The sequence below is a fragment of the Hyperolius riggenbachi genome, chromosome 2 (assembly GCF_040937935.1).
Source record: "Hyperolius riggenbachi isolate aHypRig1 chromosome 2, aHypRig1.pri, whole genome shotgun sequence".
In the NCBI taxonomy this organism is placed as follows: Eukaryota; Metazoa; Chordata; class Amphibia; order Anura; family Hyperoliidae; genus Hyperolius; species Hyperolius riggenbachi.
Window position 1 is genome coordinate 227,646,583 of NC_090647.1, and position 15,838 is coordinate 227,662,420.

A 15,838-nucleotide genomic window follows, 5' to 3' on the forward strand; every position below is an offset into this window, starting at 1 on the left:
TTGACAGAATTTGCCAGTGGTGTAAGGAGAATAGGCTGGTCCTCAACACAGCCAAGCCCGTGGAGCTGATAATGGACTTCAGGAAGAAGGCGCCCACTCCACCACCAATCTACATTAATGGCACAGAGGTGGCAAGAGTGGCTAGTGTCCGCCTTCTGGGCACTACCATCTCTAAGGACCTGAACTGGAAGGCAAACACCGCCTTGACCCAGAGGAAAGCACAACAGAGGCTGTTTTTCCTCCGCCAACTGAAGAAGTTTGGCATGGCTCAGGAGCTGCTGACGAACTTCTACACAGCTACCATTGAGTCCGTCCTCTGCTCATCCATCCTAGTCTGGTACGCTGGCTCCACCAACAGCGACAGATACAAGCTCCAGAGGGTCATTAGATCGGCGGAGAGAATCATTGGTAGACCTCTCCCCTCACTCGACCTCCTCCACATCTCAAGATTACGATCTAGAGCACTGAGAATTGCCAGTGACCCCTCACACCCGGGCCACCGCTTTATGCACCGCAGTATGCCCCGCACCGCAGTATAAGGGCACCGCAGTATGCCCTTATACTGTATTATTGCATGACTATGCTTTATTCTTATGTTGATACTACTCTCACTCTCTCTCTGAGCAATTGTATGTGCCAAACCCAATTCCGGGCATGACCCAGTCGTGCTTGGCGATTAAAAAGATTTCTGATTCTGATTTATGCGCTTATTCAGCTTTTTTAACAGAGGCTTAACAATTATTTTTTCTTTCACTATTACTGCCGTGTTACCACACTATTCTACTGACTTTTACTAGTACTCAGAAAACTGTTTGTGATTGTGGGAAAAAAAACTAATTACTGCTGTTGGTAATTGTTCTTTACAAATTTCTTACCCGCTCTAGAAGGAGGTCTTCCAAATCGAAGCAGGAAAAAAAAGGGGTGGGAGCCCTTTAGGTGAAAACGCGACCGCCACAGGTGCCTATAATAAAAGCCGCATTTTGAGGCATGATTGAAACATGGTGCAGGGAGCGGTGTTATGCATATGACCCTGTCATTGCACTGTTGCCTTTTATCCAACAAATTGTGGCTTTTAGAATAGCCACAGTATGCTGCTATGAAGGTAAATTTCAGCACCTGGAGGCAAGCGGAAAGAGGGGGCAATTTCAGCAGGCAAGCTTGCATAAAAAAATGGGCCTGTCTGTGGAATTTGGTCCCATCTTGCCGCTAATCTGGTGCCAAAATTTACCTTCATAGCAGGCTTTGCCAAAGAGGGGAGGAGGTAGCTTTAGGAGGGGGATTTACGGTTTGGCGCCACTGGGGGGGGGTGTTAGGTTTAGGCCCCACGAGGGGTGAGTCTTAGGGTTAGGCACCACTGGGGGGGAGGGGGTTTAGGGTTAGGCACCACCGGGGGGGGCCTTAGGGTTAGGCACCACCAGGAGGGTCTTAGGTTTATGCACCTCCAGGGGGGCCTTTGGGTCAGGCTCCGCCAGGGAAGGGTTTGGTGTGAGTGAGAATAAGGTTAGGTTTAGCCATAGTAAAGTATCGGTAATTATATTACCGATATTTTACTATCAAAATGCAGTGGTAGAATATCGCTACGTTTAGCAATATTTTCTAACGGCAATCCCCTGTGCCCTTTTTCCAGGTGCCTTTTTTGCATGTATGGTTTCAAATCCTGAATAAAGTTCGTAAATCTACTGTTCTAGCTACTACTAGAGTAGCTGTGTTCGCTACCTATGCTTTTACGCCCGTCGGGAAATCATTTTAAATTGGAAATTGACTTACAGCTTAGATATTAATAAATGGGTCATGTTTATTAACAAAGTGCTATACAAGTTGACAGGGTGACCGCCCTAGGTTTGTATACTTTCCTTTTCCTTCTTCTTTCTGTATAATCTCATTTATTCTTCGCATACGACTGTCACTAACTTGCAGTTTATGCTGTCTCCTTACACTGATTGCCACCATTTACCTAAGATGCATAGTCCTACAATATATAGGATGTGTCCAGGTTCATTGACATTGCTCAGATGGAAATCCTTATTCCTGTGTTTTCCACTGCATATATTCAGCTGACCTGAGTATTTCCTGGATCACCCCTATGGTGACTAGTGACATCTATCTTTCTCTAATGACATTACATTGTTGTATACTATGTTCAGCATATGTAAACATGTTATGCATATACCAAATGCTACATCTTCCCAAAGCAGAATTTTGTGAGAGTTTTATTCACTGAATGATTTTCTTTTATAAGTGTGTATCTTTTTTCATCTTTTTTTTTAAAATAAAAACTATAAAACGCTAAAATGTCTTTACTGCACATGGTATTGTGAATGGAAGCCATATTTGCTTACATGTTACGGTACTCTTTCTAGGGCTGTTTCCATACACAGCTGAGGTACTTCCGTGAAATAGTATATAACTGTTTTCCAAGCTCATAGAGGAGAATTATCAAAGCAACAGCACTCCTGAAGTAAGAGGGATATGGAGACTGTCATGCAGTATTTATTTCCTTTAGGCAAGGGACACACTGCCATTGACATGTAGAAGTCATATAAGAAACAAGCCTATATCATTTTTGAAAAGAGGCAGATATGTTAGTCAATCATCACGCAACCAGATTTTCAAACAAGATACTCACATTAGGGCTGCATGTACCCCTCCAGTTAAAGGTATCTGAGTTGGAACTGCCATGTTCATCGGCAGTTATGAAAAAACTAGCCAATAGACTGGTTTATTAACAGGCGCTAGGTTGTACAGTTGTACAGTGCCTCATGTCGTACTGCGCCTGTGCAGTGATGCAATCCTGCTCACGCACACCAGCAGCCCCTCGCAACCCCCACACAAGCACACCGTGTGGCCGTGGGCCTGTGTCTGGGCAGTATGACGGTGACACACACACAGACACATGGGGGCTCATTTCTCTTCCCCTTCCAAAGTAAGTGCACAGCAGTAAAAGTCAAAATCTTTACGCTATACTGCGCTTACTCTGCAAAGGCCGAGGTCTGGGCTTAGCATGGCCATTTGCCCTTAGCAGCTTGGTGGGGGGTTGGGAGCAAGGAGTGCTGCAGAGGTGGCCTATGATATTTGTGTTTGCTGAGGGGGTCCGGAGGGGTACTCTTACACCTTGATTGTAAGGTCAAGGCTTTGGGTTTGTGATGTATGGAATGACTCATGTCATAGACCAGTATTTCTCAACAGTTCATGGGTATGTATGCCTTTTGAAAGCCTGTGCTGGCTAAGTACCCTCTGATATGGTAAAGACTATCTCAAGTACCCCTTGATACAGATACACTAAATAGTAGTACATGTTAATCATTTCTAAACCATTTCAACGCATTTGCTATTGTTTTTAATCAGTTAAAATACTAGTTTGGCTGTTGTTTATATAGGATTTATTATTTTCTGAAACTATACATTTATTAAACTTAATTAAATACATCAAGGCCAAGTACCCCCTGGACCCATCAGAAGTACCCCCTGGGGTATGCGTACCACATGTTGAGAACCTAGGTCATAGACTAAGGCCCCTTGCACATTTGCATGCTGTGTCACACCGCGTTACTCTTCCCCGCTGCATCCTTGCCACAAGGGCAATGCAAGTCTATGGAGACTTGTACACTTCACGCAATGCAACGTAGTGTGCTGCAAGTATCTAAATCGCCACAATGCTGATGCAAAGGCGTGCCTACAGCACGGATTGTGCAGCGATGCAAGGCAATGGGTGACGCAGTAAGTGTGCACGACGGTAGCGCGGTGTGATGTGACGTGCATGTGCAGACTGACGGTAATCCCAGTGGCTTACTTCCTCCCCAGCAGGGAGTACGTCACTACCCAGGGAGCAGTGTTATGCATATGACCCTGTCATTGCACTGTTGCGCAGCGTCATATGAAGGTTGATTTCTGCATTGCGAATCAGTGTGCAACTGGCCTAAAAGATCGAGATTTCACAGTCACAGAGCCGACTGTAACATTGTAATAACATGGCAAAGTGACACATATGGAAGGTGTTGTATGATGGATATACATACAGTTCTTTTTTTCCCGACAGAACTGGCTAAATTCTTCCATGGTGCTGTACAGTGGAGAACACAGGATACATACAGCTACAATACAATGATGGGATACAGGTAATTTAATTTTTAGACATGCTCAGTAGAAACTTTTCACTATTTATGCTTACACAAATGTAATTTGACTTAATATTCGTAATTTACATATTGGAATTCCTCATTTCAACTCAAAATTATAAAATTCTGATGCAAAAGTTAGAAATCTGCAAAATCTACGGGTCGATCCCTAGCACTGGCATCTACTGCAGGGCTTTACACAGTGTATGTAATACACAAATAACTTGAATTGTATCCTTTGTGTGATTAGCAGTCAGTGGGGGGACTGAGCAGGCAACCTAATGGCCCATACTCACGGGTTACAATTGTCGCCGCAACACGGGTGCACACCCCGAACCGTCGCTCGTTGCTTCTGTCGCCAGGCGATTGGCGCGGTCAATCGCCCGGCGACAGTTGCCGCCGCAACTTCGCCGCAACTGTCGCTAGTCCGCGTGAGTATACGGACTAGCGGCAGCAACATAATAGAAAAAACACGGCGCTTCCGGCGAGGGGGAGGAACGCCGGCGACAGCTTCCGTCGCACAGCTGATCCCTCTTCCGCGTGTGTACGCGGAGGGACCTGGCGACGAGCTGTCGCAGGCGTGTCGCGCATACGCTCACGTGTGCTGGCGGCAGGCCACAAATGTAGCCAGTGAGTATGGGCCATTATAGAGAAGAGTTGGATGAGTCATGCTACAAAGTTTATGATGGGCTGTCTGCAGTGGGGCCAGTTTGCTAGCAGGCTGGCTACATAGGAGGGAGTTCCAGCAGTGAAGTCATGAAATAATCAGGGCATCCTCACGTAATTTGATTGTGTGCTCGGTAAGGTAGGGGTGAATGCAGTAAGGGGTTAATGGGTAAGAAAGGGGTTTAGCTGGAGGCAACAGGAGACACATAGTGTGCCAATGTGTGGTGTGAAAGAGATAGCTGAATCAAGTATAACACCTTGGCAGGGAGCCTGAGTGAAGGAGGATATTGGAGTGTTATCAGCAGTGATTGTTATGCCAGGTAGGGGAGTTTAGGCTTGTGGTGGAGAAATGATGATTTTAGTTTTATACAGAAAGTGGGAGGACATGAAGGAGGCAATAGTTTTTTCGAGACAGTCTGAGATGCAAGCTGTTAGGCCTGGTTCACATTAGCGTTAAAAAGCGGACCGGAAGTGGATCAGATACTGTACAAATGGAACGTATGCAAACAGATCCAATGTTAACCAATGGAACCGTTCACATCCATCCACTCGAACAGATCCATTCCGCACATTCCGCCAAACAGACCGCGAGTTTGCTGCAACACCAATTCTTCCAAACCGCTGAGCCCAGCGGACTGGAAATGAAAGGTTAAGCACTGCATCGGGGGCAATGGGAGTGAACCAAGCCTCAGTATTTCACACTAGTGAAGAAATGGAATGTTAAGGGTAAAATCTACTAGGGGTGGGGGTCTGGGGGGGGGGAGGGGGGGATGTGGGGACGCGAACTGGGCCGTACCTGAGCGGGCAGGTGGGTGAGGGAGAGAGTGCAGCAGCCGGGCGGGTGAGGGAGGGTTAAAACTTACCTGGGCTTCCGTCTTTAATTGCTGCCAGCCGGTTTCTTTATCAGGTTTCAGTCTTCTTAAGCGTTGCGTCCCACGTAGCATCATGTGACTAAAACATGCTTCCTCCTTCCGGGTTGAAGGAGGAAGCGTAGTCTACGTGTGACGCGAGGTGGGACGCAGCCCAGCAGCAATTGAAGAAGGAAGCCTGGGTAAGTTTTAACTCTCCCTCACCCGCCCGGCTGCTGCACCCTCCCGCACCCGCCCAGCTGCTGTGGCAATGGAGTGAAATCTGATCCGGTCGACTGGCGATCAGATCCGTTTTGACGGATCCATTTGCCAATGTGAACCAAGCTTTATTGATCCGGTGAAGCAGAATCCGGATCCGCTTTACTGGATCCGTTTGGCTGAAAATGCCAAAGTGAACCAAGCCTCAATTTAGCTAATCAAGTGTAGAGAGATATATTTCAGGGTCCTCAGCATATAGGAAATCTAAAGAGCTGATGAGCTGACTAAGAAAAATAAATAACGAGCTGACTATGAAAAAGAGAAGAGATCCAAGGCCTGAGCCTTGGGTACTATAGTGAGTGGGGATGGGGTGGTGGTGGTGAGGTGGTACTAGAATTAACAACTCTGAGGCTTCTGTCTGGGAAACAGGAGAAAAACCAGGAGAGACCGAGACACTGAATGCCAAGAGGGATGATTTGGAGTAGAGGATAGTCCACTTTGTCAAAAGATGAGGATAGATTGAAAAGGATGAGAATAGTGTAGAAACCTTTAGATTTGACAGTAGAGAGAGGTCGCTAATCACTTTGTCTAGGACTGTATCTGTTGAGTGACTTGGGCAGAAGTTTCATTAGAAGGTGTTAAAAAAGGAATTACTGATTAGGGATGAGCTAAATCATCACTGGCAGTTTTGCTAGACTTCTGATAAGTCGCCAAGCATCTCGCGAATCAGTTTTGCAAAACTGGCACATTTGATTAAACAAGGCGATGGTAAATAGAAGTGAAAAGATCATAAATTGTTAGGCCACACTTATTCTTTTGTACTATTTGTACTTTGCCAATTCTACATCCGTGAAAGTTATTGGGTAGGAAGAAAGATGATCTGGCCATTTTTGGTTTGGTAGACTGGACCTAAACTTTATTGTGAGCTACTGAAGAGATGTCTAGCCTCAGGTTCTGCACTGGGGAGTTGGTAAACTATCCAAAAGCTTAAAATTGTAGCAACATCAACCTTGTAATGTGTTGCCAGACATAATTATAACACTGGGTGACTGTTTAATACTCATTAATACTCACTAATTTCATTCTTTATAAATACAAATAAAAATCAGAATTAATAGTAAAGAAAGCCGAGTGTCCCTGGAACATCGCCGGAAACCTTTTCCACCAGGTCAGACTGGAACTCACCTGCTTATTTTTGTGTTCTACCTCGTTAAGATCACCTGGATCATGGTAAAATCTTACATCTAACTTAGTGTGCTGTTTGTTTAACCGTTGTAACAAAGTGTGGCGTCTTGGGTCAAAACCTGTTCCCCTTTGTCCCATGTCGTGTTATCTTTCAGGATGGGAACTTCACGTGAAACTTAGTTCTCTTAACCATTTGAGAAATAACGTCATCAAACCTGGATGACTTGATCCATATGGAATCTCCGCTCACACAATATGTTCCCCTTGAAAGATCCACCTTATCGGAACAATTATGAAAATGTACAATAAATGTGTCATTAGACCTCCTGTTTAAAAAAACTAACCCTTCCTTCAGCCACCGGAACTATTGGTTTGGCTTCAGGGCGGATCTTTTGAATGGTAGCTTCGCATTCTGTATTATTGAGCCAGCAGGCTTCTTCACTAAATTTGACTTGCCCCTGCAAACACAGGTACCTCTGTGAGAATTGCCCGCATGAAGACAACTCTACTTGTTTCACCTCCCCGTCTAGCACCAAAAAAGGTTGACCTCTCAGGTCATGGTGTAAGACCTGTGTTGAGGTGGGAACTAAGGAAGTTGCGGTGCACCCTTTCCATTTGTTCACCCAAACCTCTCGAAGCTTCCATGCAAAAGATCCTTCTCCAGAAAAATCGATATACCTCCCCTTGTCCAATCTCAGTTGTACAGGATCTTTTAGCATCTCCTTGACAAAATATGTCCCCAACTGTCCTGATTGGACCTCTTCTCCCCCCCCTTATGTCCTGAGGCACAATATGTACCTGAGGTCGGGAAGACTGTACTTTTTGCAATCTTTCAATTAAGAGTACCTCTTCACTTACCCAACTAGCATGAGGATAAGTGGCTGCATATGGACTGTGTAATATCGTCCCCTGTTGTGACCCGTGTAGTGAGAATGGGGTTCCCTGTGTTGGCTTTCCCTCCCCCGGGATCGCTCTCCCCACCCTCTTTGTCACCTGGAAATGTGGCTTTATCTCGATTTTTACTTCTTGTTTTGAGAACCACAAACCCACGGCTTTCCAGCCTTTACGTGTGTATAGTTGTTTCAGAGACACCCCCTGTTGGTAACCCCAGAGTGTGATGTCCCCTGCGTCTCTCCTGTAAGAGAATTGATGCCCTTCTGCTCGTTCCTCTCCAAGCTGGAACCATCTCACTCTGTATAACAAAGACAAGGTACCCCTGAATCACAAACTCCACCTTTTGCATGTACCCATTGTACTGCAATGTACCTTTTAACAAAACTTTGGATCGGTGCATCGATTCTGGGAGTGTGACATCCAAAAGCAGATTTACACTGCCGTTCAATTCACCCTGCCAGTACACCTGACCCTTCAGACCTTTCACCCACATTGTGCCATGAAATTTGTTTGCACCTGGCACTTGTGCTCGTTTCCTCCATCCCTGCTTGGTCCATCTGTGCCAATCAGAGGGAGGTGTGAAAGGATCAGTACCTTTGTCACCAAACATTAACATGCTTGGGCCTTGTGTTCTCATTAACCCCTTATTATTCATGAGAATGTCCTCTCTTCGTTCCCCTAGGACGAAATGGCAGCCTAGGATCACCATCAGCACGGTACTCTTCATTATAAAAGCACCTCCTTGGGAAAGAAAAACATTAGCAATTTGCACTATGCTTTGCTCAGTCAGTTTTTTTAGTCTCTTTCCGATCTCCGAAATCTCGTTTTTTTAGTCTCTTTCCAATTTCAGGAATTTCGCTGTTCTCCAAACTCCAATTGGCATCTGGAACCTTTCGCTTAACTGACTGACATCTCCATCTTTGCTGCCAGCACTGCAGCTGTCTCGATTACATATTGCCAAACTCCTGAAATCGAAATACAAACAAATCAATTCTTATTAATGATTTGGGTTTCGCCCTACTGCTTGTACTCTGTACACTTTAAATTGATCAATATATATACCGTACTTGATCTCGTTGCTTTATGGTTCTCATGAACTCTGTTTACTCTTTTTGGTAGATTGGAGTTAACCTTCTCTCCCCTACCTCAGTACTCTCCTAAGTACTTACCTGTTTAAAATATGCTCCCGCAGACTTCCCCTTTGGAAGCTCTCACCTCATTGTAAGCTCTCATCTCATTGCAAGCTCTCTCCCCATCCCCCCTCCTGTACATACGCGGCCGTCGTATGCACAGATTACGGATGCCACACACCTGTTGCTGCTTTGCAGGTGAGCCTGCAATGCTCTTACTCATTTTCGCATTTACTTACCTAGAACTTCATTGCGATACTAGCTCTGCTAGAAGTCCTGTGTGTTGTACCCTCTGACCAATGTTTGCCGTGCTACTACCCCATACTACAAAAAAAAATGGCTGCCTCCCTGTAGGAAGGAGCACTTTGCACTTAAACTACACAGGGTGCAGGGCTAAGCATACCAGCGTCAAATGCCTGTATGCAGATCCCTGAATGCCCACTTGGTAGGTAGTCCTATGGCAAACCTGTACTAATACACTGTCACTCTGTAAATGGCAATTCTTTCATCTTTATAATTGCCCCACAAACTGCTGCCAGTTCTTGTTCTTTGTGCTACACTTGGTAGGAGCTGGAAAAAACATATTTGACCAATCAGTGGACGAGAAAAACGCACAAACAGTCCCAGCCCCGCATTGACTTCTTAGTCAAGCTCTGGCCCTGTCCACGACAAAAACCGGAAAAAACGTTACCGCTCTGCAGCCGCGGCGACGGATACCTGGATTGGTCAACTCTCTTTTTTCCAACTCCGGCACCCCCTGATGCACTGTCCCCCCTTTTACTCTATTGGGAACTCATGCTGCACCACCCGTTAAGGTGCCTCACTTAAAGGAATAATCCCATAAGCAACCCAGTACACATACTTTCCTGATCTGCGCTGCGCTTGCAAATCACTCCCTGGGAAATATCTGACTTCTACGTGTCTCCATGCCCCTAGCTGGGAAACACTTCCTATCCGTGACCATGCTAGTCTCACAGCAACTGCTTGGTGCACGTATTCTGGCATTCCTTTCCCTGGACCCAGGCTCTGGGGAAATACTCTGGGATCCGAGATACTCAGTAGAATGTCTCATTATCTCTACCATCCCTTCCTTTCAGCTGCTCTGCCCGGAGCCGCGAGCACAGCCTGACATGACGTGGATCCCCCAGCCCCTCCTCCCCCCTGCCATGACGTGTGGGGGCCATGACTCGTGGGGGCGGGGGCGGGCCCTCCCCAATGCCGCCATTTTGAGTCCTGGACTGCCAGCTAAGATGGCTGCTATACAATCTCCCATAGCAACCTCTTAATCCTATACACATTAGGAGAAAAAACAAAATCAAACAGAACAAACATTTTATGCCTAGTAACATATAGCATAATTACACATTGCAGAAAATCAGCATTACGCTACATACACTCTCAGATACCTGCAAAAACCTTAGAAAAACCCCGTCCCAGCTGTAAGCCTAACTGCTTCAGACATTAGGATCCCCAGTGACGTACGAATTTCCCCACACAAAACAGTCCATCCGCTTATCTCAGACATAGCTCAGAACTACTAGAGCGTGCTGTGTCCTCGTCTCGCACAAAACCCTTAGCCGTTACCATCCCAGGTAAAAACTTATTCTGAGGCGAATACTTATGCAGAAATTAAACAAAACATTTAAAATATTTAGCACTACCTGGAACTAGCTTGCTTTCCCTCTAGGCTCTCTCTACCAGCCTCTCTCTCTACCCTCCACTACTTGTAGAATGCCACCCCCCCTCTTCTGCGGGGTGCTCTACGCTAGACTGAAACACCGCTGGCATCATTCCAAGCTCTCCTAACCCCTACGCAGACAGCTTCTCTGAGAATTAAGAGAGAGAAAAAAAAGACAAAAAAACCCCCAGCAGAGAACACAGTGAACATCTGTCCAGCGAAAAAAAACATGCCTGTGAACAGACAAACATATATACACCCACTATGCAAGCCGTAGCATGCAACACAGGAACATTAAAACCAGTACTATGTACGCTTTACACCGAATCTGCACCCCACCTTCCCCCCCCCCCCCCCTCCCACCACTCACGGGAGGAGGAAAAAATACGCATTGTTATAAGTCACCTGCACATTAAAGCACAAACATCTGAAGACAGCATTATAAGGAAGAAGAAGTACGCAGCCTCCAGCAGCTGCAGATAACACAGAATGCATTATCAATACCTTGTACAATTCCAAATACAATAAAGATAATGCAACATAACAACTTAAACCATACTTGCCTGGACCCGGACTTCATACGCCTGCCGATTCATCCACCTATGCAACTTTCCCATGAAACGTCTGTTTGGACCCCCGGAGCTTCTGAGTGGGCCCCCACTCCCCCTCAGTGGATCGATCTCCTGCGGCAGTTGTGGCCGGCCTCGGAGCGTTCCTCCCGATCCTGTTTAGGTTTTGAACTGCATGTGCACCTGCAGCTTAAGTTGAATGTCCAAGAGTTTCGCCGCTGATTTTCTCGAATTGCAGCCCATATGCTGGCTCCCGCAGACCACTTATCAGCTTGATAAGCTTTCCAGTCCGCGTCTACTCCGCTTGTGTCGCTGTGGAATATCTTGAAAACTTCGGCCCCTGGCCCCTGTCTGCCTGTTTTGCTAGACAGCGAAGGGTTTATCGGCACCACTGTTATAAATCACCTTTTTGCTTCGACACCAGCAACTTCTTATAGTTGCGCCTCACAGACTGTGAGATAACTTGACTCTCAACACAGCAAGCATTATTGGAGATAGACCGTTCTCAGGCTTCTTCAATGTACAAGTTATTTATTCAGGAAACAGAAATACAGATACAGTTCATCATATCCTAGCAAAGCAACTTCTTCTGTTTAAGTTCTTGGCGTTACAGCTCTTGACTAACCTTCCTCCTGAATGTTAGTCAGTTACCTTCTTTCTAGACTACGTTACATCTTCTAGACTACCTATGTACAGCATACATCATATCAGATTACATATAGAATGGAAATACTTAGAGGTTCCAGTCAGCATATAGATAGCAGGAAAGTAGGAAGCAGAGTGAGCTCCGTTCGCCCACCCGGCCCTTTAATACTGACCAGGAAAGAGTTAAATGTGACCTCATCTTAGCCATCCCCCCAGACCGGACTATTGGTTTAGACCCCTCATGGTGTCATGATACCCACCTACTTGATTAATATTTAATGTCACTTTTTATTTACTTACATACAGGAATGTGGTATTTTGTAAACATGGCCTATGTTGATTGTTCTTGTGGTGTACATGTTGAGGTCAGTGAGACCTGTGGCCTTGTCCATAGAACAGCTTCTTGGTATGTCCTAGTCCTGCTGACAGAACTGTAGATTTTCTCTCTAAGAGAAAATCCCCTTAAAGGGCAAGTCTGCACCCCAAGCCTTTTTGACTAACTCAGTCCAAATAACTGAGGCCTACTTAAATTATAACAGAGATGTCTAGCCTCAGGTGCTGCACTGGGGAGTTGGTAAACTATCCAAAAGCTTAAAATTGTAGCAACTTCAACCTTGTAATATGTTGCCAGCCATAATTATAACACTGGGTGACTGTTTAATACTCATTAATACCCACTAATTTCATTCTTTATAAATACAAATAAAAATCAGAATTAATAGTAAAGAAAGCATTTTCTTACTACCGTGCCTAATGTACCCTGATGTAAAATAGTAGTAAGTAAATCATGTTGCTATTACCACAGCAGCTGGACCCATACTGTATATAAATTAATAGTAATTAAGGCCTTTCCATGTTACCATAGCAACAGTAGTAACAGAGACCTCTTATTATCACAGTACTTTAAAACTGCAGGCACAAATGTTCTCCTAGCCAAGTGTACTGTGCTCACTTAATGGCAGAGCATTATTTTTATGTGTCACTCATTTCATGTCTTCAGTGCAGAAGCTCCCTCTTCCTTTCCGTCTACAATGCTGTCCTAGTCCATTGCCGCCCGCCACAATGCAAACGTTCACAGAGAGCAAGGTAGCTGCTGCACAGATGGCTAGCAGCCGAGTACCATGGTCAGGTGCTCACCTGATCTCCCTGCATTGCAGCATTTGCAAGCTTGCAAATGCTGCACCAGTTTAGTCTGCTGCTTTGGTGTTCTTGCTCCTGTGGTGCCCTAGGCCATGGCCTAGGCGCGGCGGCATTGGCCTAAATCCAGCCCTGAACACAGAACTATATGATTGCAGTAGTTTATGACCACAAATGTAGAATTTCATAAAGGCTGTTGAATATCATCAACCTGGCCACATTGAAAGCCATGCAACCTCCTTTTTATGACAGAAACCTTAACCAAGAATTGAACTTCATTCCAGTCAGTAGCTGATACCCCTTTCCCATGAGAAATCTTCTCACAAACAGATCATCAGGGGGCTCTGTATGGCTGATATTGTGGTGAAACCCCTTCCACAGTGTGATGTCAGGACAATGGTTCTGACACCACACTGTGGGAGCCGTGTTGCATTGTGGGAAATAACAGCTGTTTGCAGCTGTTTACAATTGGCAAAAAGCAAGCTGCATCTCCTTCTACATCACCTTCCAGAAGTAAAAATGTCACCATGTGATAAATATCAGAATGTGAATCGGAGAGGAAAGATTTTACAATGGGCAAACACTGACTAAATCATTTATATATAATTATTGTAAAAATGAAGCACCTTTTTATTACCGTATTTGTACTGGAAAACAAACTATATTTTTACTGGAAAACAAGCTATATATTAAATGAAAATACTTATTTTTACTTTTTTAAATTTACCCCTTACCTCCCACATTCCCCAATAGTTGCCCCATATATTTATATATTTTTTTTTTTGTAAAAAAAAAATTACAATAACCCCCCCCCCCCCCCATAAATCATTACCTTAGGGACTGAACCTTTTTAATATGTACAGAATGTCAAGAGGGTATATTACTGTTACTTTATAAATTATGAGCTTGTAATTAGGGATGGAAGCAAAACTAAAAAAATGCACCTTTATTTCCAAATAAAATATTGGAGCCATACATTGTACTAGGGAAAAATGTTAAATGTTGCAGTAACCGGGACAAATGGGAAATTAAATATGTGGGTTTTAATTACGGTAGCATGTATTATTTTAAAACTATAATGGCCGAAAACTGAGAAATAATGAATTTTTTAAAAAAAAATTCTTATTTTTCCTGTTAAAACACATTTAGAATAAAATAATTCTTAGCAAAAAGTATTCCCCAAAGAAAGTCTAATTGGTGGTGAAAAAAACAGATATAGATGGTTTCATTGTGATAAGTAGTAATAAAGTTATAGGTGAATGAATGGAAGGAGCGCTGACAGTTCAAAATTGCTGTGGTTTTTTAAGGGGAAAAACCCTTGGAGGTGAAGTAGTTAAAGAGACGCTGTAACATGAAAAAAAATCCCTCTGGGGAATACTTAACTAGGTAGGGGGAAGCCTCAGGGTCCCAATGAGGATTTCCCCTCCCCTGTAGCTTCAGGGAATCCAGCGCTGGCTCCCCCGAATCCTCCCATAATCCTCCCCAGACAAGCTTGACAAGGCTTAATATATTTACCTTGCCGGGATCCAGCGCAGGCGCAGTATCGGCTCTTCGTTCAGGCTAGCGGAAATAGCCGTGCCCAATTGTATCCGCTGTACTATGCAGGCACAAAAGGACTAGCGCATGTGCAGTAGAGCTAATCGATCGGGTTCGGCTATTTCTGCCCTAACCCGAATGAAGAGCAGCTAGTACGCCTGCGTAGGATTGCAATAGGTAAATATTTACCTCTCTGCACTTCAGGGGTAAGCACATCCAGAGATCACCAAACTCTCTTAATTCTTCCCTCTCAATAACTTTACATTTACTAAGGATGCCTCCAAGCAATGCTGGACTCTCTTGTTAGAAAATTCTTTGCAAACTATATATCTGATGTTTCCCTGTATGAAACGTGTATGGGTAAAATGTTATTTAACACAAACAAAACAATGAAAAATATCTGTTTGTTTAATCAGTTAAGGAAAACGCTAGTTGAAATCTACGTCCTGTTTTGATGCTGTTGTGGCTGTGTTCTCGTTGTTCCCGCCGATCGCGTCGCTCTCTGCCCGCCACAGCTCATTCGCCCTTCATTGGCTCCTGACCCTGTCTATCAATGTAAGCAACTCCCATTGGCTTACATTGATAGACGCGCTGCGTAATATGTTGGCGCTTTATAAGTACAATAAATAAATAAAATAAATAGGCAGGATCAGGAGCCAATGAAAGCGGCTCCTGATCGGCTCACAGGAACTCTGCCATCATAGAGATGGCAGAGTGGACGGCGGTTGTGGCGGGTATGTGTGGCAATTCGTTGGTATTCCACCGTTTATGATACCAGCGGTCTCTGGTCCGTAAAGGTGGCTACACACCATACAATTTTTTAAATATCTGTTCAATTTAACAATTGCAATCCATTTTTCTGACTAATTGTAACATTTAAAAAATATGACCAATGTACCACACACCTATGTTCAATTTTTCCCCAATTATGATAAAAATGATTGGTAACTCTCAGAAAATTGATAGGGTGTGTATATTAATAAATTGACAATCCAACACACACCATACAATCTTTAGTAGAAATTGAAGAGAAATATCTGGCATTCCGGATCGATTTAAATCGAAAAAAACGGGAAATCCGATCGGATTTTTCAGTCGAATGGAAAAAAAGCTTTCAATTTTTTCGAGAGATACGATAATTTTTATCGAATTGCTGTAAAATCAGATCATTTTATTGTATCGTGTGTTAAGGGAGCAGAGACCACTGGTACTTAAG